This window comes from Salmo salar, unplaced genomic scaffold (assembly GCF_965601325.2).
Source record: "Salmo salar unplaced genomic scaffold, fSalSal1 ptg000619l, whole genome shotgun sequence".
Lineage (NCBI taxonomy): Eukaryota > Metazoa > Chordata > Actinopteri > Salmoniformes > Salmonidae > Salmo > Salmo salar.
In genome coordinates this window covers 942,451-966,238 of record NW_027675443.1, presented here as the reverse complement: position 1 = coordinate 966,238, position 23,788 = coordinate 942,451, and the positions used below count along the sequence as shown (strand labels likewise).

The window sequence follows — 23,788 nt, the reverse complement described above, 5'->3', positions numbered from 1 at the left end:
CTCTCCTCTTTTGACCTCACCCTCTCACCTTCCCCCCCTACTCACAAGGCAGGCAATACGCTTGACCTCATCTTTACTAGATGCTGTTCGTCCACTAATCTCATTGCAACTCCCCTCCAAGTCTCCGACCACTACCTTGTATCCCTTTCCCTCTCGCTCTCATCCAACACTTCTCACTCTGCCCCTACTCGGATGGTATTGCGCCATCCCAACCTTCGCTCTCTCTCTCCCGCTACTCTCTCCTCTTCCATCCTATCATCTCTTCCCTCTGTTCAAACCTTCTCCAACCTATCCCCTGATTCTGCCTCCTCAACCCTCCTCTCCTCCCTTTCTGCATCCTTTGATTCTCTATGTCCCCTATCCTCCAGGCCGGCTCGGTCCTCCCCTCCTGCTCCGTGGCTCGACGACTCATTGCGAGCTCACAGAACAGGGCTACGGGCAGCCGAGCGGAAATGGAGGAAAACTCGCCTCCCTGCGGACCTGGCATCCTTTCACTCCCTCCTCTTTACATTTTCCTCCTCTGTCTCTGCTGCTAAAGCCACTTTCTACGACTCTAAATTCCAAGCATCTGCCTCTAACCCTAGGAAGCTCTTTGCCACCTTCTCCTCCCTCCTGAATCCTCCTCCCCCTCCCCCCCTCCTCCCTCTCTGCGGATGACTTCGTCAACCATTTTGAAAAGAAGGTCGACGACATCCGATCCTCGTTTGCTAACGACACCGCTGGTCCTGCTCACACTGCCCTACCCTGTGCTTTGACCTCTTTCTCCCCTCTCTCCAGATGAAATCTCGCGTCTTGTGACGGCCGGCTGCCCAACAACCTGCCCGCTTGACCCTATCCCCTCCTCTCTTCTCCAGACCATTTCCGGAGACCTTCTCCCTTACCTCACCTCGCTCATCAACTCATCCTTGACCGCTGGCTACGTCCCTTCCATCTTCAAGAGAGCGAGAGTTGCACCCCTTCTGAAAAAAACCTACACTCGATCCCTCCGATGTCAACAACTACAGACCAGTATCCCTTCTTTCTTTTCTCTCCAAAACTCTTGAACGTGCCGTCCTTGGCCAGCTCTCCTGCTATCTCTCTCAGAATGACCTTCTTGATCCAAATCAGTCAGGTTTCAAGACTGGTCATTCAACTGAGACTGCTCTTCTCCTTGTCACGGAGGCTCTCCGCACTGCTAAAGCTAACTCTCTCTCCTCTGCTCTCATCCTCCTAGACCTATCTGCTGCCTTTGATACGGTGAACCATCAGATCCTCCTCTCCACCCTCTCCGAGTTGGGCATCTCCGGATTGGCCCACGCTTGGATTGCGTCCTACCTGACAGGTCGCTCCTACCAGGTGGCGTGGCGAGAATCTGTCTCCGCACCACGTGCTCTCACCACTGGTGTCCCCCAGGGCTCTGTTCTTGGCCCTCTCCTATTCTCGCTATACACCAAGTCACTTGGCTCTGTCATATCCTCACATGGTCTCTCCTATCATTGCTATGCAGACGACACACAATTAATCTTCTCCTTTCCCCCTTCTGATAACCAGGTGGCGAATCGCATCTCTGCATGTCTGTCAGACATATCAGTGTGGATGACGGATCACCACCTCAAGCTGAACCTCGGCAAGACGGAGCTGCTCTTCCTCCCGGGGAAGGACTGCCCGTTCCATGATCTCGCCATCACGGTTGACAACTCCATTGTGTCCTCCTCCCAGAGTGCTAAGAACCTTGGCGTGACCCTGGACAACACCCTGTCGTTCTCTACTAACATCAAGGCGGTGACCCGATCCTGTAGGTTCATGCTCTACAAAATTCGCAGAGTACGACCCTGCCTCACACAGGAAGCGGCACAGGTCCTAATCCAGGCACTTGTCATCTCCCGTCTGGATTACTGCAACTCGCTGTTGGCTGGGCTCCCTGCCTGTGCCATTAAACCCCTACAACTCATCCAGAACGCCGCAGCCCGTCTGGTGTTCAACCTTCCCAAGTTCTCTCACATCACCCCGCTCCTCCGCTCTCTCCACTGGCTTCCTGTTGAAGCTCGCATCCGCTACAAGACCATGGTGCTTGCCTACGGAGCTGTGAGGGGAACGGCACCTCCGTACCTTCAGGCTCTGATCAGGCCCTACACCCAAACAAGGGCACTGCGTTCATCCACCTCTGGCCTGCTCGCCTCCCTACCTCTGAGGAAGCACAGTTCCCGCTCAGCCCAGTCAAAACTGTTCGCTGCTCTGGCACCCCAATGGTGGAACAAGCTCCCTCACGACGCCAGGACAGCGGAGTCAATCACCACCTTCCGGAGACACCCGAAACCCCACCTCTTTAAGGAATACCTAGGATAGGATAAAGTAATCCTTCTAACCCCCCCCCCCCCTTAAAAGATTTAGATGCACTATTGTAAAGTGGTTGTTCCACTGGATATCATAAGGTGAATCCACCAATTTGTAAGTCGCTCTGGATAAGAGCGTCTGCTAAATTACTTAAATGTAAATGTATATGTACTGGGTCATAGGGCTGTAGCCTACAGTGTCACAGGGCTGTAGCCTACAGTGTCACAGGGCTGTAGCCTACAGTGTCACAGGGCTGTAGCCTACAGTGTCACAGGGCTGTAGCCTACAGTGTCGCATGGCTGTAGCCTACAGTGTCACAGGGCTGTAGCCTACAGTGTCATAGGGCTGTAGTCTACTGTGTCACAGGGCTGTAGCCTACAGTGTCACAGGGCTGTAGTCTACTGTGTCACAGGGCTGTAGTCTACTGTGTCACAGGGCTGTAGTCTACTGTGTCACAGGGCTGTAGGCTACAGTGTCATAGGGCTGTAGCCTACAGTGTCATAGGGCTGTAGCCTACAGTGTCACAGGGCTGTAGTCTACTGTGTCACAGGGCTGTAGCCTACAGTGTCATAGGGCAGTAACCTACTGTGTCATAGGGCTGTAGCCTACTGTGTCATAGTGCTGTAGCCTACTGTGTCATAGGGCTGTAGCCTACAGTGTCATAGGGCTGTAGCCTATTGTGATTAGTGTGAAATTAGCTTTACATAAAGTAAATACATGCTGATATGTTAATATTTACATAGGGAAACATGCTAAAATGTAGTCCTGTAGTTATGACTCTCTGAGGTCATTAAAGATCCCATGTCACTTATTGTAAGAGTAGGGGTGTTAACCCCGGTGTCCTGGTTAAACTCCCAATCTGGCCCTCAAACCATCATGGTCACCTAATCATCCCCAGCTTCCTATTGGCTCATTCATCCCCCTCCTCTCCCCTGTAACTATTCCCCAGGTCGTTGCTGCAAATGGGAAAGTGTTCTCAGTCAACTTACCTGGTAAAATAACGGTCAAAAAATAAAAATAAAAATGACTGTAATGTCCACAGACAGACTGTAAGTACTCCCCCCCCCCCCCCCCCCACACACACACACTTTAGTTGCAGAGATTCAGAGGGCTACAGTCAATGGAGAGTGCTGCAAAGATAATTAGAAGATCATACGCAGATATAGACCCAGATATAACAGAGTTACTGAAGGAGGATGAGGATATAGATATAGACCCAGACATAACAGAGTTGCTGAAGGAGGATGAGGATACAGATATAGACCCAGACATAACAGAGTTACTGAAGGAGGATGAGGATACAGATATAGACCCAGACATAACAGAGTTACTGAAGGAGGATGAGGATACAGATATAGACCCAGACATTCCAGAGTTGCTGAAGGAGGATGAGGATACAGATACAGACCCAGATATAACAGAGTTACTGAAGGAGGATACAGATATAGACCCAGACATAACAGAGTTACTGAAGGAGGGTACAGATATAGACCCAGACATAACAGAGTTACTGAAGGAGGATGAGGATACAGATATAGACCCAGACATAACAGAGTTACTGAAGGAGGATGAGGATACAGATATAGACCCAGACATAACAGAGTTACTGAAGGAGGATGAGGATACAGATATAGACCCAGACATAACAGAGTTACTGAAGGAGGATGAGGATACAGATATAGACCCAGACATAGCAGAGTTGCTGAAGGAGGATGAGGATGAGATCATAGACAGTCATGTATCCTTTGATGGCACTTGGCACAAGAGGATTCACTTCCAACTACGGGATAGGTGTGTGTATTGGTGCTGGTACCAGCGAGCCATAGAAAATGGTGAAGATCCACCCCGTCACAAAAACCTTGGAGGCCATACCTTTTTCAATAGAGAGGTTGCACAGAAAATGGTGTCTGTATATCAAATGATAACCTCCTCTAAAGAATGTAGCACGGAGAAAGCCCAGAATGCAAATGAATGTCTGAACTCTAATATGGTCGCGATGCCACAAAACTGTCTTCGTGGGAAAAAGCCTCATTGATGCAGCAGCCAGTATGACAGTAGCCACGTTCAATGAGGAAGCCACTGCTATATCAAATGTGATGGACACATTGTGGGTTGACAGCACTTTGGTGACACTGTCTTCAATCAGCGAGGAGTTCTGAGAGCTGATGCTGCTTCAATGGAATGTGCCAAGCGTAGGAGCAGGTCACATGACACAGTCAAGAAAGTAAAGTGGCACCAGCAACAACTCAAAGAGGGCCTTACATATGGGGCAGGCATGGCTGATTAATGTTCTGTACATTGAGGGCCTTACATATGGGGCAGGCATAGCTGATAAATGTCCTGTACATTTCAACAGCCATACAAAAGCCTTGTTTGTGACAAATTGAGCAAAGTGATATGAGAATTTTCCCAAAAACTGCATATTTGCCCCACAGACCAGTATTCAAAGCATGTGCTCTATTGCTTGAAACAAATGTATCAAACGTGCTGATGTATTGGTAAAAGGCATATTTGATGTTTATTTGTCAGTTTAAAAGGTGATATATGAAAAAGAGTTTAATTAATGTGACATAAATGGTCATATTTATGGAAAGTACATTTTAATTGCATTAGCCTATCTTTATCGGCCATTTTCTCAAAATGACATGTTCCCTGTGCTCCAATTCATTTTTCCAATTCACATTATTCACACACAGGTTCTTAGGTCTTATAGTCAGACTTTTACAGAGGATTTTTTTTTATTTCTTGTGTAATATTGATTTTAAGTGTCATATTATCTGTAAATATGTGAAAAATATGCATCCATCATACATGTGAATAGTGTTTTTTAAATATTCCCATGAAATGACAATATTTTGATAAACTGATCTGTAAAAGTCTGACCATTGAGTGTCTTATCACAATAATAAAATAAAAAACATTCTGCCTTGAAGCAATGTGTTGAAAAACGAATTCTCGTAATATGCAAATTAGCGCATATTTAAGGAGGTTTTGCCTCATTTGCATATTTACATGTTATAATAAATAAAACTTGTAATACAAAAATATATTATATGTATGTATACTTTCAACTGGTAAAGTTTCAGTCTGATGAGAGTAAAGGAAAGAAATCCCTATTAGCCTGTGGTGCCTGGGTTTAAGATCAACAGGGCTGGCAGGTAGGATTTAGTTTCTCCCTGTTTCTGGCCCACACTCCAGTACAGTAGGTGGTGGTAATGCACAATAACATTGGATGCCATCTGCTGTTAAACCCCACCGAAGAAGAAGAAGTAGTAGTAGTAGTAGTAGTAGTAGTAGTAGTAGTAGTAGTAGTAGTAGTAGTAGTAGTAGTAGTAGTAGTAGTAGTAGTAGTAGTAGTAGTAGTAGAAGTAGAATAAGAAGAACACAGTTGAGTCATAAAAACAGGAAATGGTTCCAATCGTTTTTTCACCATTCATTTTTCCATCTGGGATTTTAGAACAACTTGTGAGGTCTGTGTTTCATGTAGGTTTAACCTGGCGTGATGTTTTGATAACTGCACAAATCTCTCTCCGACAAGGTTACTTTTATCAATAATTATCGTTGCACATTTTTTTTTGTAAATTGAGGTGAATATATTGATAAAACTCACCTTGTCCAAGAGAGAATTACACGGCTATCAAAATGTAAGGTAAGCCTACACAAAACAAACAACTAACTCTAATTTTTGGTAAAATTCACAGTGTGAAAAATGAATGGTGGAAAAACCATTGGAACCATTTGTGTGTTTTTCTGTGTATAATGACACGTCCACTGTGCCGGGATTTATGGCTGATTTAACATGAAATCATCAACCCTGTTATGGTCAACCATGTTACTTTATTTGGCACTCAATAGGCACTATAGACATTTATTTAACCTCTTGAGATGGGAAAACATGTTTTTTAAATTGAACATAAACTCTTCATGACAAAATGTTAAAATTAGGTGAAATAAAGGGACAAATTTTGTGGAACAACCCATGTGATTTGCTCATATCATGGACATGAAGGTAAGTCTGTAACCTACTATGCAGTTACAAAATGGCTGCTGAAGTTATGGTGCACATTTCTTGGTGACATTAGAAGTCAGATAAATGTGTTGATTTTAAGGAAATTATTAATTTTAATGTAAAAAAAGGAATAATTTCCCTAATTTTAAGGTCAACCCTGTTACGTGAACAGAACCACAGATTATTATCCATTATATTAACGGGTAGGGCTGAACATTTTTGAAAAAGGTTTAGAGTGAGATTTGCTATGTGAATTTCATTGCCCCTCTGGCACAGTCCCTAAACAGAGGACTGGGGGTCTTTTTTACTGTTTCAAAGCTAATTTCCTGTAATTCTAACGATTTTTACACGGTTTAGACCTATCACCAGAGAGGAAAATTAAGTGTATTCAGGGTGCTTTGAACATTAAATGAACACTCATAATTCGACAACTTTGTTACTTTGTTACTTTGTGGGGATGAAATGTAAAGTATGCCAGTATTTATTAAACATACTTTAGGTGTTTTGACACTTTATTCAGACAGTAATGAGATGGGAGACAGACAAATGCTAGAAACAGAGGGAAGGTTGGAAGCAGGGATTGATCTCTGTTCTCAGGTGGAAAGTTATATGAGACACGTACCGGGGAGTGTCACCACCACACCAAGGCTCTGCACAGGAAATCATCATAGTACCAGGGAGAGTCACCACCACACCAAGGCTCTGCACAGGAAATCATCATAGTACCAGGGAGAGTCACCACCACACCAAGGCTCTGCACAGGAAATCATCATAGTACCAGGGAGTGTCTCCACTACACCAAGGCTCTGCACAGGAAATCATCATAGTACCAGGGAGTGTCTCCACTACACCAAGGCTCTGCACAGGAAATCATCATAGTACCAGGGAGAGTCACCACCACACCAAGGCTCTGCACAGGAAATCATCATAGTACCAGGGAGAGTCACCACCACACCAAGGCTCTGCACAGGAAATCATCATAGTACCAGGGAGTGTCTCCACTACACCAAGGCTCTGCACAGGAAATCATCATAGTACCAGGGAGTGTCTCCACTACACCAAGGCTCTGCACAGGAAATCATCATAGTACCAGGGAGAGTCACCACTACACCAAGGCTCTGCACAGGAAATCATCATAGTACCAGGGAGTGTCACCACTACACCAAGGCTCTGCACAGGAAATCATCATATTAATGGTTGATGGCAGTGGGGAACCAAACCATAGATTTCAGTCTGCTTGTCCATAGACTGCTTTTAAGGTATGGACACAAACATTTTATATTTGTAATTTGGGCAAAGTACATGTTTAAAATAGGGCTGGAAGAAAATCCTGCTTGCTCTCCAGGAGGGTTCACCACCCCGACCTACGTTTCCCAAGTGCTGGGTGTTTGAAAATGTTATAAATATTGATTAAATAAACCAAACCTTACCAAACCTTCAAGAAAAATCTAATGAATATCAATATTCAGGTGGTTTCTGCCTACTAGCTGAATATCCTTGTCATCATCTTACTCTACATAGATAATACACTGCTCAAAAAAATAAAGGGAACACTTAAACAACACAATGTAACTCCAAGTCAATCACACTTCTGTGAAATCAAACTGTCCACTTAGGAAGCAACACTGATTGACAATAAATTTCACATGCTGTTGTGCAAATGGAATAGACAACAGGTGGAAATTATAGGCAATTAGCAAGACACCCCCAATATAGGAGTGGTTCTGCAGGTGGGGACCACAGACCACTTCTCAGTTCCTATGCTTCCTGGCTGATGTTTTGGTCACTTGAATGCTGGCGGTGCTTTCACTCTAGTGGTAGCATGAGACAGAGTCTACAACTCACACAAGTGGCTCAGGTAGTGCAGCTCATCCAGGATGGCACATCAATGCGGCTGGGCAAGAAGGTTTGCTGTGTCTGTCAGCGTAGTGTCCAGAGCATGGAGGCGCTACCAGGAGACAGGCCAGTACATCAGGAGACGTGGAGGAGGCCGTAGGAGGGCAACAACCCAGCAGCAGGACCGCTACCTCCGCCTTAGTGCAAGGAGGAGCAGGAGAAGCACTGCCAGAGCCCTGCAAAATGACCTCCAGCAGGCCACAAATGTGCATGTGTCTGCTCAAACGGTCAGAAACAGACTCCATGAGGGTGGTATGAGGGCCCGACATCCACAGGTGGGGGTTGTGCTTAAGGGACAACACCGTGCAGGACGTTTGGCATTTGCCAGAGAACACCAAGATTGGCAAATTTGCCACTGGCGCCCTGTGCTCTTCACAGATGAAAGCAGGTTCACACTGAGCACATGACAGACGTGACAGAGTCTGGAGACGCCGTGGAGAACGTTCTGCTGCCTGCAACCTCCTCCAGCATGACCGGTTTGGCGGTGGGTCAGTCATGGTGTGGGGTGGCATTTCTTTGGGGGGCCGCACAGCCCTCCATGTGCTCGCCAGAGGTAGCCTGACTGCCATTAGGTACCGAGATGAGATCCTCAGACCCCTTGTGAGACCATATGCTGGTGCGGTTGGCCCTGGGTTCCTCCTAATGCAAGACAATGCTAGACCTCATGTGGCTGGAGTGTGTCAGCAGTTCCTGCAAGAGGAAGGCATTGATGCTATGGACTGGCCCGCCCGTTCCCCAGACCTGAATCCAATTGAGCACATCTGGGACATCATGTCTCGCTCCATTCACCAACGCCACGTTGCACCACAGACTGTCCAGGAGTTGGCGGATGCTTTAGTCCAGGTCTGGGAGGAGATCCCTCAGGAGACCATCCGCCACCTCATCAGGAGCATGCCCAGGCGTTGTAGGGAGGTCATACAGGCACGTGGAGGCCACACACACACTACTGAGCCTCATTTTGACTTGTTTTAAGGACATTACATCAAAGTTGGATCAGCCTGTAGTGTGGTTTTCCACTTTAATTTTGAGTGTGACTCCAAATCCAGACCTCCATGGGTTGATAAATTGGATTTCCATTGATTATTTTTGTGTGATTTTGTTGTCAGCACATTCAACTATGTAAAGAAAAAGTATTTAATAAGATTATTTTTTTAATTCAGATCTAGGATGTGTTGTTTAAGTGTTCCCTTTATTTTTTTTTGCAGTATATATGATGTCTTTATGAGTTGTGAGTCCCCCTACCATCTCTACATAGATAATATATGATGTTTTTATGAGTTGTGAGTCCCCCTACCATCTCTACATAGATAATATATGATGTCTTTATGAGTTGTGAGTCCCCCTACCATCTCTACATAGATAATATATGATGTCTTTATGAGTTGTAAGTCCCCCTACCATCTCTACATAGATAATATATGATGCCTTTATGAGTTGTAAGTCCTCCTACCATCACTACATAGATAATATATGATGTCTTTATGAGTTGTAAGTCCTCCTACCATCTCTGCATGTGGCCAAAACTAAAATGTCAACAATTATATTTGATTCCTGGAACATTTAATATCCAATGCTTATTTGTATGACTGATTCAAAACTGTCCGTGACGTGCTGCAATAAATACACAGCCTCATATCATTCATTTTCAAAGACAGAAGTAGGGATATCAGACTTCAAATATGTGATTACCCACTGATCAGACTTACTGAATATTATAGACCATACTTAAGAAGGAGAATTGTTCTACTGATCAGACTTACTGTATATTTTAGACCATTGTGTTAAGAATGAGACTAAATAAAGTAAATATCTAATAAAATCTCCTGAAGACTAGATTACGTAAATCTGCCCAGCAATCTTGGTGGGGCCCAAAAAAAACAAGTGGGATGGATGCCAGCAAAGCCGCTACACAACACTAAACAATACATTAATTGCACTATAACGGTGACAAACGGTGCCCACAAACAGCCTACATAAAACTGTCCCAACATCTTACCACTGCTACACCTGGCTATCAGCGGAGCCTTGTCTGGCAGCCAAACTGTTCATTTAACCTCATTTACTGCCTTTAAAAAAAACATAGCTGATACGGCTGACTTGCTGAAACAAATTTGGTTTCTAATGACAATTGAGATGTACAAACTATGGTATAAGGGGATGACAAGTGTGTAAGAGGCAATCTGTAATTTAGATTAAGACATTAATGAGCGATCTAGGATGGACGTAGTCAATATAACTATTTGTTCAGCACTTTTGAAATGTACAGCGACAGAATTCATAATGTGGGCCATTCTTACAGTGTTCTCCCTGTACACCAAGTCAGAACCGTAGGATAAATAAAATGGGCATATAAGCAAACAATGAAAGCTCTGACAATATTCAATGATTACATTTCTCTAAAACAGGTTATAGGCTACATGTGCACCACCAAGTCAGAACAGTAGGTGAAACTAAGAGGGGTAAATAGACCAAATTCTTAGGGTGAGGCACATGGGCTGCTAACATCTTACTACACAACATACACTTAGTATTACTTTCTTAGCTACAGTATACATATCTCCCTGGCATATTACATAATTTATGCAGCAGCATACAATACATTTTTGGACTCACCTTGTTGTGCTGTGCTCACTTGAACAGGAAGGTGGCACGGCGGTCCTTCGTGGGAAAATGTTGTCATCAAAGTCTGGCATTCTCTGGATTTATGGTGCTTCAAAACAACTGGAACTCGGAAAAAAACAAGGTCAAATCATGATGATGTCATTGATCTTCAGGTCGTAGCTCTAGAAAGAGGCCTGATTTACAAACCAGAGTTGGATGACCGTTCAAAACGTATTTTCCCAGTCGGAGCTCGTTTATTCCCGACTTCCCAGTTGTCTTGAACTCACTGAAGTCAAGTTTTAGCAGTTCCGAATGAACAGTTGTTTTGACTGCGGCACAAATCATGCTTCATTGACAGCATGGACAATGTTGAATGTTTATCATTTTAAACTTGGAAAAGAGACCCTTAATCCCAGATTTGGGACCACACAGCCACTTCACAGAATAACAGGCTAGTGATTGCTTTGCAATGCGTGTAGTTAGCCACTGTCACTGATTCCTTCCAAACCACTCATTGTTGAATTTGTGATTTCCAATGTGTTGTGTAATCTTTATGTCCAATGTCTGATGAACATCGATATGTTTTATCTATAATTTCTCTTCATTATTTCTCTTCATATGATTTGCCAGTAGATTTTCGACTTGATTCATGATGATGACTGTCTAGCTTGTGAGCTAAGATTTTGGATGTATGATGTTGATATGATCAGTCCAATCAAAGCTACAGTAGATATAATGTGATTTGACGTAATTTTGTGGCCAATGACTTTGAGCCTTCTTGGATGGGCACTTCTAATGTATCTCTATGGCAGCACCCAAAGGGCTCAAATTCTCGAGGTCTCCCCTTAGACTTGGAGGTGACGTAGTTTCCCCATGAGTGACAGAACACTGAGCCAATCACGGCACAATGCTCTGTATTTTTCTGCTGGCTTGCCCCACCACCACACAAAGCACTGAGCTGGGCTGAAACATCTGCATTTTGGAGCTGCCTTATTCAAGAAAACAAAAAGGAGACCATGTTTGTATTTGGCCTTATTAACTTAATGATATATATATATTTTTTTACATTGTTTGCCAACTGATATGACACATATTAATGCCAAAATAACATGCAAAACAGGCAAGCCCCCCCCCCCCCCCAAAACAACATACATTTTTTAGTAATGTGGGGCCCATGCCTGCCCTGAATGATACCCTTCTTCCATTCACAAGCAGGCAAGTGAACAAAATGAATTTGACACATGACTTACATCGTGATTAATGTGTAAAAAAACAACAACACTGCTGGTAAATAAAAATAATAAAAATAAAATGAAACTGAATTAGAATTACTACCTTTAATAACACCATTAATAAATAATTGTATCAAACTACACTATAAAGTCAGGTCAGAGGTCATTCAACCCCTTTAAATTAGTGTTTCTTTCCCTTTCCTTTCCCCAGACCTCAGACTAATTATTTAAAAACATTTCAAACATTTCATACATTTTGTATAACAGGTTGACACATTTTTTCCCCCAGTACATTTCTTACCAAAATAATTCAATTAAAACATTTCTGAAAATAAAACAATCCCAGGGCCCTTTTTTAACATGTTGCATTGATTTAGATTTAAACCCTGTTGTTAAACACATCTATTAGATCCTTCAACAAGTTAGTTCTGTCTTATCATTGATTTAGTCTAAATATAAACCCTGTTCAATAATAAAACATTACTTGGATCTACTTTAATTTTAAACACTGTTCCACGTAATGGAAACAGATTATCATTATAGATGACATTACCTCCCTTTCAACTTATACCTCTGCTCCGAATGTCCCATTTTGTCCCTTACAGCCTGTTGGAGTTCAGTGAGTACCACTTACTGTCACTAGCAGCGTATCTATTTAGTCAAGATGAAAGCTCAAACCTTCTATTCATTATTTAACCTTGTATTGAAACCAATTCAATTCACTAAAATATGGCATTATCAGAGTGCTATTCAAAAACCCACTAACAACATATTACCATTCTGTCACGTTTCAGGTAAGACCCAAATGCAGACTGTGTTGAAGTAACAGTGTTTATTACAGCAACAGGGGCAGGCAAATGACAGATCAAGACAGGCAGAGGTCAGTAATCCAGAGTAGAGGCAAAGGTACAGGACGGCAGGCAGGCTCAGGGTCAGGCAGAGTGGTCAGGCAGGCGGGCTCAGAGTCAGGACAGGCAAGGGTCAAAACCAGGAGGGTGAGAAAAAGAGAGACTGGGGAAAAGCAGGAGCTGAGACGAAAATGCTGGTTGACTTGACAAACAAGACGACCTGGCAACAGTCAAATGGAGAACACAGGTATACGTACCCAGGGGATAATGGGGAAGATGGGCGACACCTGGAGTGGGGTGGAGACAAGCACAAGGACAGGTGAAACAGATCAGGGCGTGACACATTTACATACTGTCAACACTCATTAGATACTACATCAACCCTCTTTATCAATGTCTTTGTCACTGTCACTTATCGTAAGGTTTAGAAAACAAAACAAACCAAACATGAGAATTCTTTCCTTATTATAAGGCATTGTTTTCATTGTAGTCGACCCTAACAATGTTACTCTATATTTGTATTACCAAGCTCTGTTGGATATTCACTTTCTGCTTCACACTTTTTAAAATGTTTATTATTTTAAGATTAACATGTAATGCCCCGACTTAATAAAATACATCGGTCAAATTCAGAAGAGAAAATATTAACTTTGGAGGGAGCCCACTCTCCAAGGCAGCTCTTGAGACCAGGTTTCTTTCTGATTATATCTTTCACTATGAATGGCCTGGCACTGTCCATCTGTCCCCAGTAGATGGCGATCTCCATCCATAATAAGTCTGTCGACTGAGAGCGTTGACAGGAAAACTGAAACTTTCTATTTTGCCTACCGTACTCACAAATTGGTTGAGAACGTCAACATTTGGTGTATCAACAAAAACTTAATCGGGAATACAATAAATTATAAATAAATTATAGCCTTAAGTTTAAAAACAAATATCTACATGTTCAACATTTCAATGGTTCTATTTAACAGGGAATAGGTTTTGTTTCAAAATGTATTACCAAGACGGAGGAAATCCTATAAGCATGTAATATTATAAGCTGTGTTTGAATACCCATACTAATACTGTATACTACATACTTAATGAGTATATAATACACTATTAGTTCCTTTTCTTATACTGTAAACGAACGGTATTGTTTCAGTTGAGCGTACTAGAGCTTCGCCTGTCTATCGGAAGTTGATGCTGTTGCTATGCAACCTCCTGCTTGCTTGTTAGCATAACAAATGACGAGCTAAACATTTTATGATTTTGCTTGTGTTCATGAGAGAGCGCTGGTGACTGTAACTGTGCTGCTGGCAACAGTTTAATTATGCTTTTTTTTGTCGACTATTACTGACACCGGCCATATTCAACGGGTGTTGAGCGTTAGTAAATTCATCAGTTATTCTGCGCGAGAATGCTCTGAGACGGGAGTAGATAGCCAGAGTTAACAATGTCCATTGAAACCACAACGACTATACCACTTAGCTAAGAATGATGTGAATAATCAAGTCAATAAACGTTGGTTAGTTAGTTAGATAGCAGAAAGTTAATATACTGCCTGGCAAGTTCCATGTATTAGTAGCCAACTAACGTTAGGTAACTAGCTAACACACCAGCACATATTGATGTAATGCTATGCGGATCATAAGGATAGCGTAGCTAGCAAATTGTCAGCCAACATAATGTGTGTAATGTAACTTATTTGAAAAGTCATTTCTTCATTACATTGCTCAACATTTTGTTAACATTTGTGAAAATTACTTAAAGCAACGAATTTGTATCCACTATCGTCGGACTTCGGCTGCATATTTAAATAAAGGTAAAACAAAAAATATTTTCCTAGATTTTCTTCAAATCTGAAAACGTTGTGAAGCCACGCCCATTTCTGAAGAATTGCATTATGGGCCATACAAGTACGGAACAAGTGTCCACTGCATGTATACTTCGTATTTTGACGAATTTAACACGACATACGGGAACTTTTGGCAAACTAACTATATCCATACTATGGCCAATAAGCATCGTATATGCTCAATTCACATCACAAATAGTACAGTTAGAATGGTTAGTGGTATGGTTAGTAGTATGGTTAGTGTGATTAGTATGAATATTTGAACATATATAGTTGTATGTTATTATTACTTTATCAAATCCATTACACATACAATTTATCATTTTTTTCATCTCTTCACAGAATCCACATTTAACATTATAAATCTTAGCTACTCATGTCACTCCACTCATAGAGGATCTAGATCATTTTAGAATTAGAATCCCTCCACAGCCTCATAGAGGATCTAGATCATTTTAGAATTAGAATCCCTCCACAGCCTCATAGAGGATCTAGATCATTTTAGAATTAGAATCCCTCCACAGCCTCAGAGGATCTAGATCATTTTAGGATTAGAATCCCTCCACAGCCTCATAGAGGATCTAGATCATTTATTTCTAACCTCTCTGGATTACAACCGAATTATGATCCATGTTCTATATTACGTATTGGATCACTAAACAATACAACTTTTACATTACCCTGCAGTTTACCAATAAAATGGTATGATGGTGATGTGGACTTACTTGGTATACATATCCGGAAAGAACGAAATGATCTCACTCCAATACATTTTTATAGGAAGTTAGCAAAAACAGATAAGATCTTGCTGCCATGGAAAGGTAAATACCTTTCTATTTGTGGAAAAATCACCCTGATTAACTCTTTAGTCAGGTAGGTTCATGCTCTACAACATTCGCAGAGTACGACCCTGCCTCACACAGGAAGCGACGCAGGTCCTAATCCAGGCACTTGTCATCTCCCGTCTGGATTACTGCAACTCGTTGTTGGCTGGGCTCCCTGCCTGTGCCATTAAACCCCTACAACTCATCCAGAACGCCGCAGCCCGTCTGGTGTTCAACCTTCCCAAGTTCTCTCACGTCACCCCGCTCCTCCGCTCTCTCCACTGGCTTCCAGTTGAAGCTCGCATCCGCTACAAGACCATGGTGCTTGCCTACGGAGCTGTGAGGGGAACGGCACCTCCGTACCTTCAGGCTCTGATCAGGCCCTACACCCAAACAAGGGCACTGCGTTCATACCCCTCTGGCCTGCTCGCCTCCCTACCTCTGAGGAAGCACAGTTCCCGCTCAGCCCAGTCAAACCTGTTCGCTGCTCTGGCACCCCAATGGTGGAACAAGCTCCCTCACGACGCCAGGACAGCGGAGTCAATCACCACCTTCCGGAGACACCTGAAACCCCACCTCTTTAAGGAATACCTGGGATAGGATAAAGTAATCCTTCTAACACCCCCCCTTAAAAGATTTAGATGCACTATTGTAAAGTGGTTGTTCCACTGGATATTATAAGGTGAATGCACCAATTTGTAAGTCGCTCTGGATAAGAGCGTCTGCTAAATGACTTAAATGTAAATGTTAAATGTCATATCCCAGTTTACCTATTTGCTTATGGTCTTGCCTACGCCTAGCAAACAGTTTTTGGAAAATGATGTGAGAAAATTCTATTTTATTTGAAATGGCAAGCCAGACAAAATTAAACGGGCCTATTTATATAGCAAATATGAATACGGAGGGCAGAAATGATTAAATATTTAAGCATTAGACCTCTCACTAAAGGCTTCAGTCATACAAAAGTTATAGTTAAATCCAAACTGGTTTTCTAGCAAATTAGTAAGAATGTCTCGCCCTATGTTCAAATAAGGCCTTTTTCCCTTTATTCAGACTACAACCTCTCACTTTCAGTTATTTGAAATTAAATAATCTCCCAAATATCATTATTTTTAAAACAAGCCATAGAAAGTTGGTTGCAATTTCAGTTTAATAATCCACCAGAAAATACAGAACAAATAATGCAACAAATATTGTGGTTAAACTCAAATATACTAATTGTGTCACGCCTGCTCCCACTCTCCCTCCCTGGTGCACGAAGGCGCCAAGCTCCCCAGCATTACGTACTCCTGCCACCATCAGTACGCACACCTGCCTTTCCCCGTCCCGCGCATCAGCGATTATCGGACTCATCTGGACTCAATCACCTCTGTCATTACCTCCCCTATATCTGTCTGTTCCCCGCTCTATTCCCTGCTGCAGCATTAATTGTCGTTTGTTCGTTTTGTACCGTTGTGCTGACGCTGTTCTTGTCTTGGTCTTTGTCTGTTTCCTGATTAAATGTTGACTCCCCGTAGCTGCTTCTCATCTCCGGCGTTGGTCCTCACAAATTGATAAGAAAACATTCTTTTTTTTTTACCCCCAAAGAAAAGGTATAATCTTCATAAATTATATCATAAATAGGACTGGTGGAGTTGTCATACAAGCAGCTAACCAAAATATATGGAAATGTCTGCTCTACCCAACATTACAACCAACTAATTGCAGCATTACTGCAACAATGGAAGAGGAAAGTGGAAGGGGGAAAGTACTGAACTTGTCTGTCGGCATTAAAGACCATCATTGGTTAAAGAAAATTGTGATAAATAAAAAAGTATACAAGTTTCATTTAAGGACAAAAAATGGACAGCCATGCCATATAAATTGCAAAATAGTTGGGAAGAGATTTTTGACGTTCCGATTCCATGGCACATGGTTCATGAACTGATACGCAAAACGACGCCGGATTCAAAACTTAAAATGTTTCAATTGAAATTGTTATACAAAATTCTTGCAACCAATAGAATGTTATTTACATGGGAGAGACAACCTTCTCAGCTCTGCGAAGAGGCAGGATCATTAGATAATTTGTTTTGGTACTGTCCATAAGTAGTTTGCTTTTGGTCACAGGTCCAGGAATGGCTGAAGAATTGCAATATTTTCCTGGAGCTAACCCTTCAGATAGTAATACTGGGTGATCTGAAAAGTCATAGTCAATCAATAATATAATAATACTTTAAGCAAAAAAAAATATTTTCAATTTACAATCTGTAGAAACTATGAGAATAGAAAGGTTCAGAACCTTTGTGAAACATCACAGCAAAAATTCACCTGTGGCTCAGTTGGTAGAGCATGGTGTTTGCAACGCCAGGGTTGTGGGTTCGATTCCCACGGGGGCCAGTACGGAGAAAGAAAATAAACGTATGAAATGAAATGTATGCATTCACTACTTAAAGAGCACAGTTTGAAAGATATGGCAAATAGAAATCAAGCCAGATGGACATCAGAAATAGATGGGAGAGGTTGAGGGTAAAAGAAGGACAGGAGTAAAAACAAACAAAAATAGAACTATTATAAAATAGACTGTGTCCATAAAATGTATATAGTATATGGAAGTACAGGCCTAAGTGTTGTTTTTCACTAGTTTGCTCCAATTGGGGGAGGGGTGGTATGTTTTGAGGGGAATAAAGGAAATATATATATATATACTGTACATATATGCAAAAGAAAATATGGGGGATTGGAAGTGATGCAGACAATTACATTGATGGAAGCTACAATCTATCTGTAATATTAAAGCTGATCTACTCCCTAAACAAAATACACATTTTATACAAGGTCATTAGATAGTAGGGAACAGTCAATAGACCAGAGAAACAATGGCTACATCAAGAGAGATAGATACATTCTGTTACCATGGAAATAAAAAACAATGGCTACATCAAGAAAGATAGATACATTGTGTTACCATGGAAATAAAAAGGAAGTAAGTACATGTGGAAATGATTTATTTCATTTCAGTTATTCAGCATAAGCTCTTATCCAGCACAACTCACAGTAGTGAGTGACACATTTTAGTACTGGTCCCCGGTGGGAGTCAAACCCACAACCCTGACGTTGTTAACTTTTTTAGGACAGGGGGCAGTATTCGGAAGTTTGGATGAATGAGGTGCCAAATGTAAACTGCCTGTTACTCAGGCCCAGAAGCTAGGATATGCATATGCATGGTAGTATTGGATAGAAAACACTCTAAAGTTTCCAAAACTGTTAAAATAATGTCTGTGAGTATAACAGAACTGATATGGCAGGCGAAAACCTGAGGAAAATCTCTCCAGGAAGTGGGATTTGTTTGATGTGGATGGTTTTCAATTGAATGCCTACTGAGTATCTAATGGGTTAGGACCCAGACTGCAGTTCCTATGGCTTCCACTAGATGTCAACAGTCTTTAGACAATGTTTCAGGCTTGTATTCTGAAAAATGAAGAAGAATGAGACCTTTCTGTCAGGGGACTGGGGAAGAATGCAGAACTGGTTTGCGCGCGTGACCTTTGTTGTTTTTCCTTTCTATTGAATACGCTATTGTCCGGTTGAAATACTATTGATTATTTAGACAATAGTCAACCTGAGGATTAATTATAAACATTGTTTGACATGTTACCGGTACTATTAGGATGTATTTGTCTGCATGTTTTGACCGCCTTTGAGCCAGTGGATTACTGAACAAAACGTGCCAACAAAACTGAGTTTTTGGGACATAAAGATATAAAGAGGGATTTTATCGAACAAAACAAACATTTATTGTGTAGCTGGGACTCTTGTGACTGCAACCAGATGAAGATCTTCAAAGGTAAGTGATTCATTTTATCGCTATTTCTGACTTTCGTGACTCCTCTACTTGGTTGGAAAATGTTTGTATGCTTTTGTAAGCGGGGCGCTGTCCTCAGATAATCGCATGGTATGCTTTCGCTGTAAAGCCTTTTTGAAATCTGACACTGGATAAACAAGAAGTTAATCTTTAAACTGATGTATAACACTTGTATTTTTATGAATGTTTATTATGACTATTTCTGTATTTTGAATTTGGCGCTCTGCGAATTTCACCGGATGTTGGCCAGGTGGGTCGCTAGCGGCATGCCTATCCCAGAGAGGTTTTAAACATTTGTAAAAACCGACTTCTTCCAGACAGAATAGTTCCTGTAGATTCAGACTTACTCATCACCAATCTGTTGTTATGTCTGGTGGGTTTCATAACCACGTCTATATAACAATTCAATAATGATGAGACGGGAGACAGGAATCAGTTCAACCATTTATCTGGAATGTGATCATATCAACACATACAAACCCCCATGATGCTCTGCGGCACAACTCCAATACACAGCAAATACATAATAAATGGACAGTAAGCAAAACTCAGAGGACTTTAAATGTTTAGTTCTCGAAAGTAGGGCCATGGGATAGGGTCAGAAAGGTCAGTATGTTTGATAGCTGGTTACAGAGTGTACATAACAAGCAGAAGGTCCATTTTATGTCAGACTGTATACCATGGGTATGATAAGACAATAAAGTAAGTAAATGGACACCAAAGATCTTACTGAGTTACAGTTCATATAAGGAAATCAGTCAGTTGAAATACTAAATTCATTAGGCCCTGATCTACAGATTTCACATCTGGGAATACAGATATGCATCTGTTTGTCAGATACCTTAATAAAACAGTAGGAGTGTGGATCAGAAAACCAGTCAGTATCTGGTGTGACCACTATTTGCCTCATGCATCGCGACACATCTCCTTCGCATAAAGTTGATCAGGCTGTTGATTTTGGCCTATGGAATGTTGTCCCACTCCTCTTCAATGGCTGTGTAAAGTTGCTGGATATTGGTGGGAATTGGAACATGCTGTCGTACATGTTTATACAGAGCATCCCAAACATGCTCAATGGGTGACATATCTGATGAGTACTCAGGCAATGGAAGAACTGATTTTTTTTCAGCTTCCAGGAATTGTGTTCAGATCCTTGCGACATGGGGCCGTGCATTATCATGCTGAAACATGAGGTGATGGCGGCACGACAATGGAATCTCATCACGGTATCTCTGTGCATTCAAATTGCCATTGATAAAATGTACTTGTGTTCGTTGTCCGTAGCTTATGCTGAACAAAAAAATAAACCCAACAGTATGTGTGTGTGTGGCCACTGTGTGTGTGTCTCAGTGTGTGTGTGTCTCAGTGTGTGTACGTGTCTGTCAGTGTGTGTGAGTCCAGTGTATGTGTGTGTATGTGTGTGTGTCCTCAATGTGTGTTTGTGTGTGTGTGAGTGTCCAGTGTGTGTGTCAGTGAGTGTGTGTGTCCTCTGTGTGATTGTGAGTGTGTGTGTGTCAGTGTGCGTCCAGTGTGTGTTTGTGTGTGTGTCCAGCGTGTGTGTTTGTGTGTCCAGTGTGTTTGTGTGTGCCAGTGTGTGTGTGTGTGTGTGTGTCCAGGGTGTGTGTGTGTGTGTGTATTTGTGTGTGTGTCAGTGTGTGTCAGTGTGTGTTTGTGTGTGTGTCCAGAGTTTGTGTGTGTGTGTGTGTGTGTGTGTGTGTGTGTGTGTGTGTGTGTCAGTATGTATATGTGTGTGTGAGTGTGTATTCTGCGTGTGTGTATGTATCCACTGTGTGTGTGTGTCCTGTGTGTTTGTGTGTCCAGTGTGTGTGTGTCCAGTATGTGTGTGTGTGTGTCAGGTTATTATTTACAGAGTCACTGAGGAGTCATCATGAACCCTAAACCCTGGATAGAGGGGCTCAGTGAATGTGGAGGTGAATGTGATCAGGTGGGTCAGTGTGTCAGAGGAGGCTCTATAGAAGGACAGAGTGCCGGCTGGCCAGTCCAGATACACTCCTACTCTGTGGGAGCTGGAGGAGGGGACGTCTATGGTAGTGATATTATTATTGTGCCAGGCAATATAACTGTTGTCAAAGCAGAATAGACTCCAGGACTTGTCATTGTATCCAAGACAACAGTCATTAACCTCTCCTCTCCTGCTAATTCCTTTATATGTCACTCCTATATCAGCCCCTCCCCCACTCCACTCTACCTCCCAGTAACAGCGCCCAGTCAGACCCTCTCTACACAGCACCTGTCTACAGTCCTCAAATCTCTCTGGGTGATCAGGATATGGCTGCTTCTCTCTACTCCATGTCACCTTTCTGTTCTCCTCAGACAGAGAGAGGCGTCTGTCTACTGTGTTTAGGTCCAGTGTGAGATCACAGACATCTGATGGATGAAACCAGACACAATATCAGAAATCACCATCATTCACATTAGAATGTTAACTCACTTTTCACTGATTCATTTAATGTAGATGTTTCTAGGTATCAAAATGAGAAGTTAAGGTAACTTGAGACTTGTTGAATGATCATATGTTATACTGTATGGTAATATAAAACACACTTATTACTATTAATTACACACACACACACACACACACACACACACACACACACACACCTGTATGCATCATGAACAAAAACACACAATTCTTATGTAACTCAAACATACACACACATTGTCAAAGCAACTCTTTGTAAACGTTGGTGTCCCTGATTTCTGCTTCTGTAGAACTACAGCTGATATTTAATATGACCAAGTCAGTAATGATGGTGGTCTTTGACTTAACTTGAATTAAGACTTATTCCTAATCATATTCTTCACAGCAGTCAACACTCACATTTTCTAAGCCCAGGTTTCATTGTGTTCTCTCCACCATGTTCCACACTGTAGCGGTAAGCAGAAGAACAGACAGTCATTGAGGGATACACCTGAACTCTCTCTCACACACACACACACACACACTGGACATACACGGTCAAGCGTTGGTAAGGATGTTTGTCTGTGTGTGTTTCCAGTGTGTGTGTGTGTGTCCAGTATGTGTGTGTGTCCAGTATGTGTGTGTGTCCAGTATTTGTGTGTTTCCAGTGCGTGTGTGTGTGTGTCCAGTGCATGTGTGTCCAGTGCATGTGTGTCCAGTGCGTGTGTGTCCAGTGTGTGTGCGTGTGTGTGTATATGTCCAGTGTGTGTGTGTTTGTACAGTGTGTGTCCTGTGTGTGCCCAGTGTGTGTGTGTTTATCCAGTGTGTGTGTGTAAGTCCAATGTGTGTGTGTGTGTAAGTACAGTGTTTGTTTCACGTTGGACACACACACATAGGACACACAGTACACACACACATACATAGGAACACACACATAGACAGGACACTCACACACAGACAGGACACAGACAGGACACACAGGACACACACACACTGGACACACACACACTGGACACACAAACACACACACACAGGACACACACACACAAGACACATACACACAAGACACACACACCCAGTCAGCATATAACTTTGTCCAAGTGGTGGTCAGAATATTTGTCTTAACTCGCCTGATAAGTCTAACATGTCTGATTTGAACATTGACATAAACCCTCTAAATACTTGAGTTTCTCCAGTCTGCAGTGTGGATCCTCCAGTCCAGCAGAGAGCAGTCTGACTCCTGAGTCTCCTGGGTGATTGTAGCTCAGGTCCAGCTCTCTCAGGTGTGAGGGGTTTGACCTCAGAGCTGAGACCAGAGAAGCACAGCCTTCCTCTGTGACTAAACAGCCTGACAGCCTGCAAAGAGTCAAATCAATTAAAATCACACTTCTATTCTTTGGTGGTGAAAATAGTGGCAGTAAATTTTTTAAACATATTCAGATACATTAGTGTCCTGAAACCTACCATATCTGTTCAGAAATTAATGTATCTTTATTTTAAATTATCATATTACTTGTAGAGAGAAATATGTACAGTTTGAATATTTGAGTAGACTGACCAGACCAGTTTAAAAGCAGTATCAGTCAAAAGACAGACAGTGAGGTATCAGATTTAGATTGTATTGAGTATACAGTCCACACCATATCTATTTTGACAGTGAAGATAATATTGTAAATGTGGCTCTATACACCAACATGTTGGATTTGAGATCAAATATTTCATATGAGGTGACGATATATAATGTCACCTTTTATTTGAAGATATTTTCATACATATCTGTTTCACCATTTAGAAAAAAAATCACTTCATGTATCTAGTCCCACTATTTGAAGAGTATTCTGACAAATTAACTTATAGTGTATTAAAGTAGTCAAAAGTTTAGTATTTGGTCCCATATTCTTTGAACACAATGACTCCATCAAGCCTTTGACTGCCATGATTGAGAAAGATCATGAATGA

General features: G+C 42.0%; 2 protein-coding genes across 4 annotated transcripts in view; both read right to left on the bottom strand.

The window, feature by feature from the left end:
* LOC123733359 (NACHT, LRR and PYD domains-containing protein 3-like) overlaps positions 1-23,788 on the bottom strand; it is a 440,446-nt gene that overhangs the window by 381,543 nt on the left and 35,115 nt on the right. The window lies entirely within an intron of this gene.
* The window catches only part of LOC123727749 (NLR family CARD domain-containing protein 3-like), a 39,392-nt gene continuing 35,443 nt past the window's right edge, over positions 19,840-23,788 (bottom strand). The window contains exons 8-10 of one of the 3 annotated variants that reach the window (XM_082972257.1): positions 23,012-23,185; positions 22,250-22,296; positions 19,840-21,795 (exon numbers count right to left, since the gene is read on the bottom strand). The gene's annotated coding sequence lies outside the window, so the exon portion shown is untranslated. Of the gene's footprint in view, positions 23,186-23,788 lie in introns of all 3 variants that reach the window. The other 2 variants (XM_082972256.1, XM_082972255.1) reach the window with 2 other exon arrangements.